The sequence below is a fragment of the Pyxicephalus adspersus genome, chromosome 11 (genome assembly GCF_032062135.1).
Source record: "Pyxicephalus adspersus chromosome 11, UCB_Pads_2.0, whole genome shotgun sequence".
NCBI lineage: Eukaryota > Metazoa > Chordata > Amphibia > Anura > Pyxicephalidae > Pyxicephalus > Pyxicephalus adspersus.
This window is the reverse complement of record NC_092868.1, coordinates 25,260,335-25,279,300: the sequence shown is the minus strand read 5'-3', so window position 1 is coordinate 25,279,300 and position 18,966 is coordinate 25,260,335. Positions and strand designations below refer to the sequence as shown.

The 18,966-nt window shown below is 36.1% G+C and overlaps 1 long non-coding RNA gene across 1 annotated transcript; it reads right to left on the bottom strand.

Annotated features, from left to right (window-relative positions):
* Positions 1-2,519: 2,519 nt before the first annotated feature.
* On the bottom strand, positions 2,520-18,642 carry LOC140340761 (uncharacterized). The gene is made up of 3 exons (XR_011922729.1): positions 18,512-18,642; positions 9,543-9,701; positions 2,520-2,960 (listed from the first exon to the last, which is right to left on the bottom strand). It is a non-coding gene; the product is annotated as an uncharacterized lncRNA (long non-coding RNA).
* Positions 18,643-18,966: the final 324 nt, after the last annotated feature.

Genomic DNA, 18,966 nt, shown 5'->3' with positions numbered 1-18,966 from the left:
ATGTAGTCCGGAAGAATGATGTGGTCAGTCAGCTGCAGGAAACATTTTCTTACTTTTATTGTCATTTTGTACCATTAGACAGGCTAGTGGAGCTTAGAACATAAAGCAGTCTGTACAGGCAATTGCATAGGAACAGGATTCACATAGGTCAAAATCGTGGCCCCTTTCTCTAGAGGGCCCATAAAGACCTTCCACGTGACCACCAGGAGCTATTGGAAAGGATGGTAACCTCTATACTGCCCACTAACGATGCCAAGCCAAACAATGAAGTGTGTTGTGCCAATGGTGTTCAGCTGTGGGCATTAATGGAGGTAATAGGGGTGAGGATGGGGAGGGGGGGGAGCACAGAGGTAATACAAAGGGTATGTTAAGCTCCAATCTAAAAGAAAGAGAGAGCCTTAAAAACAAGAAACAACGTAGTACAATAGTACAACATTCTAGACTTAGTATTTAGCTTTTATCTGCAGCTGTACATTAAACCTACAGAATAAAGTGGTAATAAGCACACAATAAAATTACTCCTATCTAAAATCTGCAGCAAAGGGGATCAGAGTATGTCTGAAAAGGGGTCGGGGGGAACCTCACTGACCACCCATATGAGGAGTGGTGGCCTTGATGAACACCAATGTAAGGGGTGAGAGCACCTCACTAATCAAGGGGTAGGGGGGCTCACTGATGTAAGATGTGGGGTCACAGCAATGTCCTGGGTAAGGCCACCTCACTCACCAGCAATTTCATTGGCATGGGAACTGTTATAAGCACTGATGTCAGGGATGCTGCTCTCATCAATAATGTCATGGGTATATTTAATGTTTAAGGGATAGAGGTGTGGATGCCCCAGCTGACAACTGATAATAGAAGTGAGAAAGCCTAGGCTGACTACCATTGTATTTGTTTTGGGCACCTCGCTGACTTTGGGTGTAAGGGGTGGCAGTTGCTCACTTACCAACAGATGTTCAGTATAGATTACAGCATCTCACTCACAAGCATTATTTGTGATGGGAACAATTCACTAACTAGCAACATAAGAGTTGAAGAATCCTTAAGCACTAGTATTAGGGGTATTGACATCCCACTATCCAGTGATGTTAGAGGTAAATTATACATTAGGCGATAAAGGGGAGGATACCCCAGCTGATGATTGATCTTAATAGGTTTAGGAGAGCCTAAGTGGTTCACCAGCATATTAGTTCTTGATACCTCACCGACTCAAGGAGTAAGGGGTGTGGGTACCTCACTGACCAATGATCTAGAGTTATGGAGTCTCACTGAGCACCTTTGCAAGAAGAGGGGGGCAGCTTTCAGACCGGTGATACCCAGGCGTACAGTGCCTTGTTTTACAATAATAGTGTTTGGTGTGGGATGGCTGCCAATGGTAAAAGTTCTAAAGGCAAGACTTTCAAAAGTTCACTTAAAATGCTTTTAATGACTTAAATATGTGGTGTTATTCAATTAAATCCTTTTTTTTTTACATTTTGTGCTATATTTTATGTGAAATGATTTTCCCTCTTTTTTTTTTTTTTTTTGACAACTACTGGGATTGACAGGACAATCTAATTGTTTTGGGTGAAAATGTAGCATGGTGACATGCCAGGAATAAAGGGACATTATAGGTCTGATTTATTAAAGCTCTCCAGGACTGGAGCAGATACACTTTCATTAGTGAAGCTGGATGATCCAACAAACCTGGAATGGATTTCACAGTAATTTGCTTGCAAATGTTTTGAATCCTGTGTCAGATCTATTCTAGGTTTGCTGGACCTCCCAGCTTCATTGTATCCTCTCTAGAGCTTTAATAAATTAGGCCCCATAAGGGAGGTTGATAATCATCTGATAAAGACAGAGCAGCACAGATTAGTTTGAGTCCTATGCTGATTGATGGTTCAGGTGCTCATCATTCTGCAATGGAATCAGTGTATGAAAGCAGACCCATATACAGTGTGCAACCACATTTTAATAGTAATATTATAGTGATTATTGCATTGTTAATAGTATTTTTTTAAATTAAAAATGGATTATTCTTTTGTTGTTCTGTTGCCTTGATCCTGCAGGTGGCAGGCTTGCTCCACCAAGTTGTATTCATTTACTTGGACTGCAGTGAGATCATCATGTAACATGTTAGTATATAAGTGTACATTTTTTTATTTAACTATTTTATTTAAGTAATATACTTACAAATAACAGCAGGGCTAAAACAAAACTTAACATAAAGTGCTGGTAATTGATATATAAAAAAACAAAAAACGATACACTGTTAATACCATTCAGATCAGTGCAGTCAGAAGTCATTCTCTGGTACAGGTCAAGTTAGTTTTTCACAATGCCTCTGGGTGGGACAGTAACTTATCACATGACTGTGCATGTTAAGGATCATCTTATATTTCAGGATGTGTAGATAGCTTAATGTAAACCTGTCATCTAGGTTAACCAGTTAACAGTTTACCCTTTGGCATGCAAAAAAAAAAAAAAAACATAAGAAAAAATTATAAAGACTTAATAAATGAGAGGCAAGAGACAGATTTCATACACATTGAATTTAATTATTGTTTAAATTATTTATATAAGTGGCAAATTATTTTATGTAACAGATTTTGCAAAATATTCACATGACCCCCATCCAAAGGCACTCACACTCTACTGTCACTATCATTGTAATGCACACAAAATCAAGTTAACAGATCAGGTACAATTTGGTGGGGTAGCAACATATAGAGGGAGAATATATACAAACTCTGGGCATAAAATGTTCAAGTTAGAATATAATGGCCAAGAGCTTCAAGAACACACAAGAATGGAAAATGAGCTTCAGTTCTAAAGGCATATTCCAGATTCTCCATTCCATCCTTTCAGCCATCCCCTGTACCAGGGCTCCCATATTCACTCTGGTACAAGGGTTGGGAGACAGGAAAGCTGGACTGGGCCAATGCTTGACTCACGTGATGCCATAGATTGTCACAGAGCTGTAATAAAGAAAAAAACAGGAACATTTAATAGTCAGCTGCTAATGCTTCTTTTAAATATGAATAAGCAAAGGGAGTGGTAATAAATTATTTCAGTCATTACTTATACATGGTCTAAGTCACTGCCCAATCAAGGTAAAAGCCACACAGTGACAGTGCATCTGCTTTGCATTAGTGGAATAGGCTGATGGCACATATACTGTATGACAGAACAGCTTTGCTTTAAAAAGCTTTTGTGTCATCACAGAGAAACAGAAGAAAACACAATCAGGTTTATTACATTAGACATCGCAAAGAGCGATAATAATGTGTTTATTACCATAACCCATAGCAACCAATTACATTCACTCTACTGAGCAAACCAAAGAGCAAAAGATAACTTCTCATTGCTCGTTATAGGTTCTAGCACAATATTATTTTGCCTTTTTTTAGCAAACTGTCATTTTCAGATTAGCTTGAAGTCAACTGGTTGATTTTGATTTGAGGTCAGTTTTAAGTGTAAATTACTCATTAGGGTCCACTTCAAAATGTAAATTTTGACATAGCTATCTAAATACTTACAAACTGCAAAAATATTATCCAGAAGCCTCAGCACAGATACAGAAAATTAGTTGTAAGATCCTCACTTTGTGGGGTTATACTGCACAAAACTTTTTAATAGTCAATACTGGCATTGTAATGCTTCTAAAATGTCTGTGGTTCATATTTTATGGACATGCCGTAAACTAGACCAGTTGAGGAACCAGCTTTATTATTTAAATAAATAGGTTTAAATTATGCAGCAAAAGTAGATTTTTGACTTTAGTAACTGTTCATATTGCTTATTTCAATTTAACCATGAAAGAGGAAAGGTGAAAGGCAGTTTTGTTTTACGTCTTAATTATATAAAGTTTATATGGTTGCATAATCCCCTAATTAAGAAGCTTGGTTGGGAATTTGATGGAAAATAACCACACAGCTGGGTAGTGGTAGAAGTGGCGTCTACTTTGGGTGTTATACTGCAGAGGACACAGGATAAGAACCTTGCCTGCCTTTACATTGACTTTGCACTGTACAGGACTAAGCTGGCAGTGTGAGAGCTCACTATTGCAGATTACACCAGAGATTTCTTTTCCCCCTGTGAAATCAATGGAACACCAGGTTGCTGTCTTTATGACAGCCGTCTACTCCATAAGGAGAACACGGTGTGGCTGTCACAGAACTGATTATTACACAAGTGTCTGCTCTTTATTCATTTAAAAATTACATTACTGTAGCTTTTAATTATGCATTACAGGTATTATGGGTTAATTAAAAACACTTTCCTGATAAATTCCTATTAACTTGTTACCTTTCCCTCCTTTAGGATTGATATTTGCTTACATTTGCTTTTTTGTGTTTTGTACACATTTGTTTTGTACCAGAAACTTGGGTCTGGTGCCTAAAAAGGGACAGAATAAATAGGTTCCATTCCCACTAGTCTAGAATAAATCACTCCAAACTGTGACCCCAATGGAGAGATTTGCTATCACTTCCTGTACTAAATGGTTAGGATTCTGTTTGTCATTTGCAACCCCTATTTAATGTACAGTGTTGTGTAATATGTTGGCACTATGTAAAACCTATTTATTTTAGGTAAAAAAAAAAAAAAAAAAGTCAACTTTATAGCCAATTATATTATCTTAAGGTGATGTGCTAAGAAATGATGCCACTAGAGTTTCAAATAGGGAAGTGACAGGTAATAAGAGGCAACTCTTACACATAAGAGCTGGGTTATAGAATCTATGCTTTCACTATCATAAGACCGATTACAAGATGCAGCCGTGTATAAATAACATCTGATTTTTATATTTTTATGGTCCCTTTAATCCCTCTTTAGCCATCAGGTGATATTGCAGTGAAGATACTTTTTTTTCTCAAATATTTAAAATATTAGGAAACATTTTATAAATGTGCCAAGGTCATGGATCTCAAAAGCTACACCCTCTTTTTGAGAATAGTCTGCCCATAAATACAATCATGTAGCCCACAAATAGCATTCTATTTCCCCCCCCCCCCCCCCGTTTATCATTATGTCAGATTCTTCATGTTAACTTCCTTTCAAAACACCTGGGAATTGCTGTGGAATTCTGGGCTGACATACTGATACTACCAAATTTACCAATCTCACTGGAATTGCCAAAGATTCATTCAGTGCATTACAATACATTTTAACTTTGCTTCCTCTATCTAGACTGCATTATCCGTGTACTCTACCTAGAAGCCATCATAAGCCCCAATATACAAAACATTAAGGAGGGTGCCTTGCAGAGAAGGGAAACAAGAACTGAAGCTTAAAGTAGCTACCTGGTGGTCACTAGGACAGGAAATTAGGTAAAATCTCATGGGGACACAACAAGTTTCCCTATTCAATATAAATCTGGCCATGACAAACCTGATTGTAATTCTTTTTTAGATCATAGCAACTATATTCTATATTTAATAAAATAAAAATGTTAAAGTATATCTTAACACTGCATAGTTGTGGTAAGTTTAAAGAGCATTGTATAGAGATGCTACAATTAGATTATGTGTTTGTCTAACCTTAAACAGGAAATGCTTTTTAGTAAAAATATCACATATGCATACATGCCATAGTTTTTTCCCCCCCCCATAAAAAATTATTATAAAATAAGGTTTAGGGATTCCCCCAAAAAAGCACCGGTTATTTGTAAGTAGAATTAGAAAGTGACAAGTCCACAGATTTGTCAGCACTATCCCAAGAAATGCTACATCTGCAAGTCCCTACACAATGCATGCAGAAGATCAGAAGTAAGCCATTGACATGCGGCAAGCTAAACTAGCCAATCAGAAATCCAGCTAAAATAATTTAGGCGATTGGTATAGCTTTCCGCACTGGAATCCATAGATCCTAATCGAACAAGATTTGGATTCTGGCAAAATATTAAATACTTTCACAGATCCAATACTTTCACAGAAAGGCTAGGTTTCCTTAATAGTCTTGGATAAATAAATAGTTAAGAAATGCCTAAAAATCGCTCCAAAAGCCCATCGTGACTAAATATTACACAGTATTTATATAGCACCATTATATTACGCAGCGTGGCACAAAGTCTATAGTCATGTCACTAACTGTCCCTCAAAGGGACTCACAATCTAACGTCCCCACCATAGGCATATGTCTTTAAAACAGTCTTAGGTCAGTTTTGGGAGAAAGCCAATCAACATAACTGCATGTATTTTCTTGGGAGACTATATTCAAGCAGAACTGACCAAAAAAAGTTGCTATAATTATGCTCCATTTTGACAGATACCATATACCTAATGGTTCAACACTGGTCATATGAACCTCCCCCAAAAGTTAATGGCACCTAGTCAAGCAAAGAAACATTCATTATATGTCCATAAGATTTTGAACACCTGACCATTACAAATATATTAGCTTGATGGACAACCATAGACATTATTAAGTTACAACCCCTCACCACCACCTTTGCAGCTATAACAACCTCCCCTCTTCTGCTAAACCATTCCACAAAATTTTGCAGTGTGTTTGTGGAAATTAGAGAGAATTGATGCTTATTCAACTATAAAAGCATTTTTGAGGCAAGGTACTTATGTTAACTAGTAGACCTGGCTCAATCATCGTTCCAACTTTTTCCCATGGTCAATAGAGCTGAGATCAGGGTTTGCTGAATATCACCTAAACGTATATAAACATTTTTTTTTTTTACTATAAGCTGTAGCTATAAAAGCCTACGTTACTGTATATACCTGAACTACAGTATTTAGAGAGTCCAAATTCCATACTATAGCAGTTTAGGGTATTTAATTTAGTTTCTGCAAAACTTTGAATGTGGTTTAGTTTCAGGTCTGCTTTAACTTGTTTTAAAGTATATGTCCAGCCAAAAACTTTAAATTTTGTGAAAGAATAGAAAAGACTAAGCATCCTGTTTGGTTTCCACTGCTCTATTAAACTATTACAGAGATTTGTCTACACTTCCTGTTCTGCTGCCATCATTTTATCAGACAGGAAGTCTGTTGGAATCTCTCCAAAAGGAAAAAAAAAAAAAAAAAGACAGAAATATATTTTAAGTAGATTAGGGACAGGCTAGAATACCGGTCAAATTATGTCTGTGTCCCTGTTGCATATTTGACTCCAAATCCCACCTAGTTAAACGGTTATCAGCAAACCAGTAAGGGAAGGGCAATTTCTAATATTAAGCCCCCACATAGCAGGAAAAAAAAATGTCTAAACTTTTCCCCACTCTTTGCAACTAAAACATTTTTGGCTTGGCTGAAACTATCTAGAATTAGATTTTCTTTATGGATTCAAGTATATTATGCCTTATATTTAGAATTTTACCTGCATATAATACAGAAAACAAAAATACCATTTAGTTTAACAGATCAATATCTAAAGTCCTGTGACCTATAAAACCAGCCAGAAGATATCCTTCACCTATTTAAAATTCAGTTTTCAAAATTCAAATTTGTTTTTTTTTTTTAATTATTTTCAAATAAAAGAATTTACTTTTACCTATATAGTAAAAAACCTACTATACCTTGTATAGAAATCAATGAATAGTAACCTTATGGGGCTGCCCATACAGTAGAAATAGCTAGGCACAGGTAACACTGCTTTACCTCAGGGATAGAATAGCAAGTAGTTGGGTTGTATTAATAATTTAATACTTTTGGCTCACCCAAAAAAAAAAAATTTCGTAAGTTCTCAAATCACTTTTGGAGACAGAATTGGCTTTTTTGGCCAATAGAAGGGAATGATGGTTTCATGTTTCCTAAACTGTAAAGTGTCTTCTGACTCCTCTAAACATATCTACATATTATTCTTCTGTGAATAGTCATCCAGAAAAGGAAATGAAAAAGGGAACAAAGTTTGTAAATATTAAGACTTGGTGCTGCTCTGAATACGTTGTAGTGTCAGTAAAGTGTCCCCAAAGCGTATTTCTTTGTCCCTCAGGCTAACACAAACTTTACACTCATTAATATGAGATTGTTATCTAGTGCTTATGGGCATCTTAAATTAGTTGTTGGCTGCTACAATAGTCTGCATAAAAATAATTTAGGTTAATAAACTACACTGGTAGCTGCAAAAAGCACAGTAGAACGTCATAGGAATACCCAATTGTATTATAAGTTCACCATTTTGGTGTTGGAATCTGTGACTCAAATCTGATTTGTTAAAAAAAAAAAAAAAAAAAAAAAAAGTGGAGATTCAACCAATTACATTTCTTTTTACAGAAACCAGTCCAGTTAGGAAATTCCTAATTGTTTCTATAGATTGGTACATTTGATTCCCACTCCTTGTCCTGCCTTAATAACTCTAAATGTGTTTGATATGAAATGTCAATTTGTCATTGGCTGAATCCACGTCATTCCCCATCCAAGAACAAAAGTGACATTGAATTACATGTGTCTCCTTGTCAGCTGGATCTGTCACCGGCGAGCTGTTTGCCTCCTGCTGCCATCATCTCATTATAAGACATGACTAGATACTGCTGGGGTGAATTCATACTACATCCATTTCACATGACATCACACCACGCAGGTCAGGGCGTTTAACACTATCTCTCTATTACGTGTGTTGGTATTTAGTAACTATTCTCTATCTGATAGCTGAGTCATCTAGAGCTTTGTGGAGTAACGCAGCTGAAAGATCAGCAGGCACACAAATAGACGTTGTCTTTAATGAGTGTGACAACACAAATAAGTTATAGATTCAAATCTTACGACTGGTTGTTATGTGAGTATATGCACATATTAGAACACATAAGGAAAGAAAACTTACAAAACACATGTAATGTAAAGATAAAATATTTGTAAATGAATAGTAGTCTATTTGGAAAAAAAACAAAAAAAAAAAAACAAACATATCCTAAAATTATATTGTGTAGCTACTTGCCAAAATTATTGGTTTACTTACTGAATGTGTAGGTATTATAAAGTTTGTACAATAATCTTGGAAATTATTATGTAATAATATCTGGACATGAAAGTTGTAATTACAGTCTACAGGCAACAAGGCAATTATTGGAATGATGTGATTTCAAGGTCATTGACCTAATTACAACAGTTGGATATTTAATATTTGAGCTAAGGCTTTGTTTAATAACATAACTATAAAAATGAAAGCCCAGACCATTGGGTAATGGTCCGATTTATATTTTTTGCACTTGCAAATAAATGTTTATTTAAAAACTTTAGTGGCGTTTTGTAACATACAAACCATTTTTATTACAATTATTTTCTACCTAATTCATGGTTTCATATATTTTTTGAATTCAGGTATTTGTCCACTAACACATCCAATGAGTTTAGTTTACACTGTCAAAACACTGTTAGAAGAACAAACAGTAAAATGATCATTTTCGTTTTGCTCTCAATGCTATGTTCTTCCTTATATTCATTTTCCTTTCATTTGTCAGGAATTGTTTTTTTTCTAGGCAACACGTTGTGATAGCATTGTTATATATTTTATGAATTTAAAAAATACATAAAATGTAACTTCAAAAAATTGTAAAGATAAAATACAAATATACATTGTGTAGGAATATAGTATAATCTATATGAAATAATTCTTACCTTCCTTTGTGGCTTACGTTGTGCTCTTGTATGTGAACGTGTATGACCATGTCTCCAAATAAAAACACACTTGATCCCTCCCTGGGCTATCTTAGACTGCCAAGTGGCCAATCAGGAAGCAGAAAATAGAGATGCAGGAAACGATAGGACTGGGGCTTCCTGCAGTAAGGGAAGTATGAGCAAAGGGAAGTGAGGTCACCTCTAACAAAACAAGGCAACTGTTTACTTGAACAATCAAATATTTCAGCTCATAAACAGGAAGAAATGTTTGTGGAGGGGAGGGCGGAGGTCTCCGAATTAGGGTGTGTAAAAGGGACTTGTAGAGAAATAAAATTTCACCTTAGTAATATTTTCATATCCACTGGTTTTACTCTTTTGCCCTGTGATGTGGTTTTCACCTACGAGGTGTGTGGTTCTAGGTTGATGGTTACCGTTGCATTGTAGGGTGAGGTTCTCATGTTAAAGTTTCACTTCCATGTATTCTACAGATTATATTAGGGTGGTAAAAAAAAAAAAATTTATATATATATATATATATATATCTCACCACTATGCGACCATAAAAAAATATAATTATCCAACAAATTACATATTAACATATATCCAGTCTAGTTTAAAATGGCACTGCATACAGCTCCAGTCCCATTTCAAACAAGACTGGATATATGGACATATGTAATTTTTTGGGTAATTATGTATAAATACTACTGTGTATCAATACAAAATTAATGTTTTGCACCAACACCTCTTTCTTCCGTCCCTCTTTTATATTTACACTAAAAGAGGTAGCTCTGTGATAATCTCTCGGAGGATTATCAACCATCATTCTCCAACTGCCTCTCTTGAAGACAGTTATGGCTTAACCCTCAAAATTTTAAAACCAAAACATGGAACAGTATCCACAGGAATGGTCCCTAGCAAACAGAACAAAGGAAATATGTTTTAGGCATGTTGAATATAGGAGAATGAAATGACTACTGGTTATTAGATAAGCAAACACCAAATGTATATAGTCATAGGCTTATATGACATACTGAACGTCAGGATGCATCTAGTACTAGATTGATCCATCGGTATTTTGGTTTCCCAACTCTTCTCTTTCCACAGGCTTCCTGTTTTAATATGCCCGTCCTATGTGTATGAGCCCAGTGTTATAGTTTTTCGTCCAGTGCTACATTTCTCTTTTGCAACATAGCCTTTGCTGCTTGATCCATTGCACACCAAGGCATCAATTTTTTTCAAGGATGCAAGCAGTCATGAAAATACATATGGCTCAGTCTGCAATAAAGTATTTTGTTTTTCTACAGTGGAGAGCAACATTACCATTACCACAGATGTCATGGATGCAGTTATACCAGTAGGGTTGAACATATGCAAGGGCATATTATTGAAATGGTAGGATCATTCTTTTTCTCTGGAGTTCTGCTTTAATATATAATTTCTTTACAAACAAAATAAAAAATAAATTGTTGCACCATATGGAACATTAGCAATAAAATTTGTAAATAGATATGATCTTGTCCATTATACAAAAATATAGACATGGCATTTTTCTAGTGTTGCACCCCACCCTGTGGTTTTGTGTTAGCCACCATGTTAGAAAAAAATAGGCAAAAGGAGGCAGCAAAATGAAAGTAGGTCATATTATTGTTGTTCGGTTACTGGACAGGAAGTCAGATGTGGTTTGATCACACTATTATTTTACCTTTGTTTTATACACCCTGTCTTCCTAAACACTCTTAAAGATTTTACATATTTACCAATTATTTGGTAACATTTTGATACACATGTACCATTTGCAAGAAATTAGGGGTGAAATAGTATAAAAAAAAATGTACATTTTAGAACACCCCAGGATTCAGAAGAGGGAAGATTGATGTATACCTAGATTTTGGTTTTATGATAATTTTTATTGTTATACTGATCTTCCATTACAGTTCTGCTTTAAAGAAAATGTAAAGTCAATCAGTGACCTGCTGATGTGTTCAAACAAAAGTTGCAGACAGTGCAAATCATCATATTTATATACTCTTGTATGTCTGAGCGGGACTGCGCATATTGCCAAACCTCCCTCTCTTCTATGTTGGTGGGCGAGATTGTAATGGACTGGTGGATAGATGATGAAAAACATGTTTTTCACAAGCCTGTTTAAAACGTATTTAGAAGATAAATATTTCAGAAACATAATGCATTTATCTAGTAATACAGTATAACATACCTGCAATGAGTATACTTCTAATAACTAGTCCCCAAGGAGAATACCTCATTTTATTCACATATAGAAGAACTCTTTAAGCTGTTGTGTTCCTCAAAGTAACATTTCCCTCTCCACCCAGGGAAATTCCTATCACCATTGACCAAACAAACCATTTCCTGAATTTTTCTAGTGTTGCTTTTATTTTAGGCTTTTTGATGTGACATGTTTGAAGTTTGTACTTCCCAGCTCAGACTGGGCTTGTTAAAAATTAGTGCAAAGTAAATGCTGGCTGGACAATGACTATTCTTGCTTCACACTGAGTTCCAGATAATCTACAGCTCTGGCACAACATTTAAATCCAAATAATAATTCCAAATCTGCCCATTATTCAGATATCCACTTCGGTTAATGAGCTTTTTATACCACAGTTACAAGCTTGGCTGACCAATCACAGTTAGGTGATAAAAGCGTATATTTGCATTAAATAGGTTATCTGGACACTGCCATATTTTGACCTTTTTTTAAAGGGGTGGCTTTCTTGTTTTTATAATTGGAGTGAGCTGTTCAAATATACTTATTGATACCATGGTGCACCACTGAAGGTGGGTTCCATTGGTAGGATATGTGATAACCTGCAAGTACAGGCTATGATTTAGCAAAATTGCACACAAGGTCTATTTGCCTTGAACTGTGGAGAAAGTGCCAGACAGACTATGAGTGTTTTCTTTGGAACTGCTTAGTTTAATGCTGGGAATGCCCAATACTGGTTAGGGCCAGATTAAACTCTGACTTGCTTTTCACCCTTTGCTCACTTTCCCCATTCTTAATAAAAAACATTCATTTAAAAAAAATAAATTCCCAATTTTTAGAACAGGAGACCTTCAGATCCTTATGAATTTCACATGCTTTCAATTAGAATGTAGACTGTTGAATAACCCCATTCAGATGATGCTACCATGAAAACCCAATAAATCAAAGAGGAAGACCATGGACATTGCAGAGCAGAGGATAAGAAGGTTTGATAAAGTTGGTGACACATTAGCTTGGAAATGAGGCAGGATTAGAAGTTCTTCTGCAAAGTCCAAGGTTGGTTGTGTGGAATTTAAAAAGCGCAGGAAACAAAGACTACATAATTTAGGCACAAAAGGACTCTGTACAAGAAAGCTGGAGTTGAGTTTTGGATAAATTGATCATGCCCACTTTTACCATGGTGATGTTACTTTATCATCTTGCTAACTTTTTGGGTTGAATTTACAATGAAAACCTGATATGCTTTCTAGCTCCTCACCTCTTATCCAAAACTAAAACAAAAATGTTAAAAAAAAAAAATTCAACTGTGGTACACAATGTGTATGGGTGTGCTTTGCTCTTGGGGATATAGAGGAAAAATATGTGCTGTGCATTCCAAGTAGAGTCCCCAAGTTTATTTAGGAAGCCCCACATTTTTTACATTGATTCCACGTTAGAGAGAAATATAACCCTGATTTGTATATCTTTGTAAGACTGAGTCCTGTTTTACAAGATGCTTCCTGTGAGCCCCTTCAAAAATTTACTGACAGGAAGTCTTATATGGGTGTTACTCTAACTTTTACATAACAAGCCCTGGTTTACTTTTGGTGGAGCAGAAGCAAAATGACAGACATTTACAGATAATAATTTATGATTAAGTCATGCTTAAAATGGATATTGTTTCATTTATTTAGCCCCTTGCATTGTATTTCACTCTATTTAATTGTGGTCTCAATTAAAGTCATTTTATTTTTGTTATGTAGTCAGTCTTCATAACTAGGGAATATGGAAGGTTTTTTCCTTTAATACTATGTGTCTGCATTAAACTATAAGAAGCTGCCCTGTGCCTGTAGCACACTAGAGAGCCCGCTAGCTGTTCTCACAGAAGCACAGCAGCCTATGTCTCTGGAGATTGTACATGACTACTGCAAAGTACTTTTATTCAGCAGAATTCCATGCTACCAGCAAAGGGTAGCTTTTTAAAGTTTTAAATTGGAACTAAGCCTAAAAAATTAAAAAGCGAATAAACAGCTTTTTTATTGAAGAGGGGGGGCTATGTTTCTTCTACAATAAAACATAGTTACCTGCCTGTTTGCAAACTTTTGCAAAGTGCATGCACACTAAGATATTCACATGTGAAGCTCAATGTACTATGCTAGCATGTCTGGGTACGAGGAATAATTGAACTTTCATTTACATGCACAGAAACTACATTATTCCAATCTGGTCAATCAAGATGGCCCAAGATCCTGTAGGAATGTGTTAGGATGTTAGTGCCAGCAATGGAACAAGGGGAGGTGAGTTTAGTTACACTTTACAGCAGAAAAAGTTGTGATAATTTATTGCAGTAGGCACAGGCCTGGCATGGAGGACCTGAAATTAAGGGCAGGTAAGCTTGTATTGTAGCACAAGGGAAATGTCCCTGCACTAAAGCCCTGCCTGAGTGCAACTTGGAAATTGGAACTTTAGTTCCGATAATACTAATAAGACATTTGTAATGTAGCCATGTGAACTTTGTAAGGAAGCGCTATAATCTATATTATTTTCCTCTTCAGCAAAAAGCCATGGCATTTCATTATGTGCAACATATCACATTATATAATTTCAAACCCAGGGGGCACTAATGGATCCCCTGCTTAAAAATATTTTTTCTAAAGTTCATTCATGGTATATTGTGATCAGTAAGTTGTTTATATAATGCTAAATGAAATCTAAATTACTCTATTTGACACAGATGGCAGATTTTTTTTTTTATTAAACTTCTGCTCCATATAACAAAATTATTTTCATTTTATTAGGTCAGAGTGAGATCACCCATAGCAACAGGGGTGTTTCAAACAGAAAACAGGGCCAGCAGGTTAAAAGTGCATCAAGGGTTTTATTCACTAATACTATTTCCACACAAAAACAGGCAAAATAAAACAAACCACAAAATCAAGCCTGGCCACTTGGCCACCAACTCACTGATAGTTCACTTTACTAACAATCCAGCCTAACCTAGTGTCGTGCAGGACTCCAAAGCCCTAATCATACATCTTTTGCAACAATGTCTGTGTCTTTACTCACAGTTCACCTTGTCTTTACTCACAGTTCACCTTGTCTTTACTCACAGTTCACCTTGTCTTTACTCACAGTTCACCTTGTCTTTACTCACAGCTCACCAGCCAAGACAGAGCTTCAGGAATAAGCAGGCTGGGGGTTTATATCTCCAGCCTAATTTCCAGGATGCATTACAGGTGAGACAGTTACACCTGATCATACCCAGGCCTCTTTAGCACCCCCATCTGGCCAAGAAGCTCATTGTCATTCAGCCTGGTTCTTCAACCCCACCTTCAGGTCAAAAGGAAAACTGACTAAACAGAAAAATACTCTGCGTATAACCTGTATCTGGGGCAAATGTACCTGTCATCCTGGACCAAAACCTGTGATTTATTTGGCCAGTTGTTACAGTAGTTTATTGGTGAATGTAAAAAAGTGCCCATTTACATTTCAGTGAGTCAAATAGAGACCCCTTACATTTATGGTCAATTATGTATTGCCTCCCTCTATTGGTGATCAATGCAGAAATGTCTACTCCCATTGGTTGTAAGAGAAGAAAGGTCCCCTTACACTGGTGGTCAAAGCCGTGTTCCTTACAATGGTGTCAGAGTATTTTTGCTCCCTTACATTGTTTGTCAGTAGCAATATGTTCTCTGTACATTGGTAGTCAGTGTAGTGCTCATCCTACAATGGTGCATATTGGTCAGTGAAGGGAAAAATGCCTGTATCAGAATGGTCCTGAATACACAGTAGCATTCTCCAATGTTACTCTCAGCTTAAACCTCAACTTTGGCTTGACCTCTTAGCCACAACCCTACCTGTTGTTTTTTCCCTGACTTACCAACCTGCTGCTGACCCTTGCCTGTATCTGACTGTTTATACTCCTTAAGACATCTACATAGATCCATCAATGCTCAGGTCATGATTTACCTGTAACTCTAAGTCCTTCATTACCACAATTTGTCCATATATTTTCCTTTGCACAGTTACTTGGTCTATAGACGTTGGTCTTCTATTGGTCTTGGTTACTTGGTCTATAGAAGCTTAATTCACTACTGGTTGGGGATCAAAAAACAATGTAGCTAAAAATGGATAACACCTTCCTTTTCAATGTACAAAACAATTGAGCATTTGTAGCAACTATAACTTTACTACAAAACAACTAAGCTATCCGGGCATGATGCTTGGCTTCTGGGTTGGTGCAAGAGTTTTGATAGTTCAAAATGTGTGCAAAATGACAGCAACATAATGGGCTTGAGTTCCAAGACTGGTGAAAATAGACTGTCATGAGGGAACCTGTGGGATCCAGCAAACCTGGAATTGATTTCTTAAAAATATATTGCTATTAGCAAGAAAATGTTTTAAAATCTAGACCAGATGCATTCCAAGTTTTCTGGATCACCAGGTTCCTAGGATAGTCTATCTTCTCTAGTCTTGGAGAGCTTTAATAAATCATGCCCAATGTAGGAAGGAACAGATTACAACTGAAACCACTGAAGAGTCTAGGTAAATTTTTGCTTGGAGTTTGATCAGCATTTATTAGAAGCAAAAGAGTTTGGCTACCTAACCTTTAAGAGAGCTGAATTAATACTTCCTGGACAATAACATGAGTGGAGTGGTTATGCAGTGTAAGTTGTATCACATCCCTGCCAGATGATGTTCAGAAAGATAATAACCTGCATCAATTATCTTCTTTTTAATACATCAACATGTTTATTCACACTTATAATTACTTTTCACATTAAATTGTAGAATTTTCAATCAAGTCATTTCCCCTTTTTTTGTGGCTTTCCTCGGTTGAATTTACTCTTCTATTCTCTTCTGGTGCGGTCAATATACCAAGTAAGTCAATGCTATTTTTTCAAAACTGTTAAAAATGTAATATTGTGGAATTTATATTATGCATGTACTATGTATAAAAATACTCATTACTGTAACTCTTAGGGTCTCAGGAATCCCCTGAGGAAGCCCATTCAGGGCGAAATGCGTGAGAGTATTTTATCAAGTTATGGCCAACATTGCCATGGTCTTTTTTTATAAATATGTGTCTAAAAAGTATATGTTTTAGGTTATACTAGATTTATTTTGCCATAAAAAGACGCTATTCTTCCACTTTCTCTTTTAATAACCTGCACCAAAATACCTTGCTGTTTGTAAAAAGCTACATACAAATGCCAGAAGTTTTGTCCTTATGGCTGTTTTCATGCAATAAACGTAACTGAAATGCTAGTAAGGCTGGGTCTACATGGACGTTTTGTAAAAAGGCATGTAAACGTTCCTACTGGGTTTATAAGCGTTTTTATGCACTTAGGCTGGGTCTACATGGACGTTTTGTAAAAAGGCATGTAAACGTTCCTACTGAGTTTAAATTTTTAAACGTTGCAAGCAACGTTTAAAATAAAGCTTAAAAACGTGCCTGAAGGAAACGTCCTGGTGTAGATTAGCCCATTGGAATGCATGGGGACTTTAAACAAGGGCTTTAAAAGCCTCAGGTTAAACGCTGGGGAAACAGTCCGTGTAGACTAAGCCTAAACAGCCTTTCAGGCAAGCCTCAAGGGTTAGAGGTGCCTAACGAAGGAGAAGACCAGTGTAAACACACTATGTTTGGTCTTTCTTGTCACCTATTTAGTTGGACCTGTTTGGAGTTGTTAAATGGACCCTAGTACTAATATACAAGTAAAAGCATGGAAACTCAGGTATTTTGAATGTTAACTTGCAATATTTGCTTTTCTATTAATTGTTTTTTATTTAATTGTAATGTACCTTGAACTTGCTGGAAAATGTGGCAACTTTAGAAAGATTCAATTCCTGACGCATTGTAAATCATGACCCTCTTCTCTTCTGGAAGTGTCTAGTTACTCTCTGCGCTGCCCTGGCAGCACTGAGTTTGCTAAGTCTGCTCACATCACAATGAAGATTATGGTGGTGGCCAGCAGCAGTCTCAAAGCTGTTTTTACATGTCGCATTATATTGTTAGAAAATAAAGTTTGAAGTTTCATAGAGATTAAAAAATGAATACTTTGCTCTAACTTTTTCAATTTTATTGCCTTTTTTTTTACTAATTAAAACTGGAAAAACATTGTTTTGATGCTGGCCACCTACATGAAAATTCCAAGTTTTCTGTAACTTTAAATACCATAGAATGTCTATACAAGCCATTTTATAAATAAATGGTAAATCATTTCAGTCTAAAGGTAGTTATGAATTCTTGAAAAGTACACAAAAAATGTAAATGTTTTATTACAACCCTGGCAACAGTTCTCTCATTTTTTTTTAAACTGAAATTTTATTGAACATTTTCACATACAAAGACAACCAGGCTTATACAGCAAAACATCTCGTAAACACAGCATACAGGGTGATAGGTATATCCGATAATGGTACATAAAACTCTGGCGTAAGTAACAGTAAAAAACAGTGGCCGTACTGTACCGGCCCATCAAACCCCATAGACTATAAAAATACAGAAACAACAGAGAAATAAACAACAAACAGTTCTCTCATAATTGTACTGTTCAGAATTTTTATTTCCCTGCTTTTGTAATATTCATACTGCTTTTCCTAATGTCTATACATGGAGAATGAAGGTACATTAAAAGCATTTCCATTTAATGTCTGCACAGGTAGACATTTTTTTTCAATTTTAACTGTTTTCAAACATATTCGGTTAACAAACATTATGAAGACAATCAACATCCCTGCTAAACTATTGAAGGCAGGTTACCTTTGATCCAATTTAAAAGCTCAGGAAAGCTGCTTGAAGTTGCCAGAACATTGCCCTGTGTATGCCCAGAAAAAGAATTCATTTTAGACGAGGTGCCTGCAAAGATTCTGCATGTCTAATAGGATTTCACAATACCAGTACCAAATTTTTATTACAACACCCTAAGTGACCTTGTGATTATAACAAGCAGACCCTCCCACTTGGCAATCATTTTAAACAAGGTCGCTGGTATGGCCAAACTCAATAGCTGCTGAACAAAGAAAAGAAAAGGATCTGTAATATCATTTCTTAAAAGACTTGTAATTTATATATTTAGATGCCTCGTTTATACTGAACACTTTAAATCTCAGTATCTAAAAAATAAACCAGAATTTAATAATATCTCTTGATACTATAGGTAATTATTATGCATAGCTGCATTGTCTGTACTTATTTCAAGCTAAAAATCCTACACA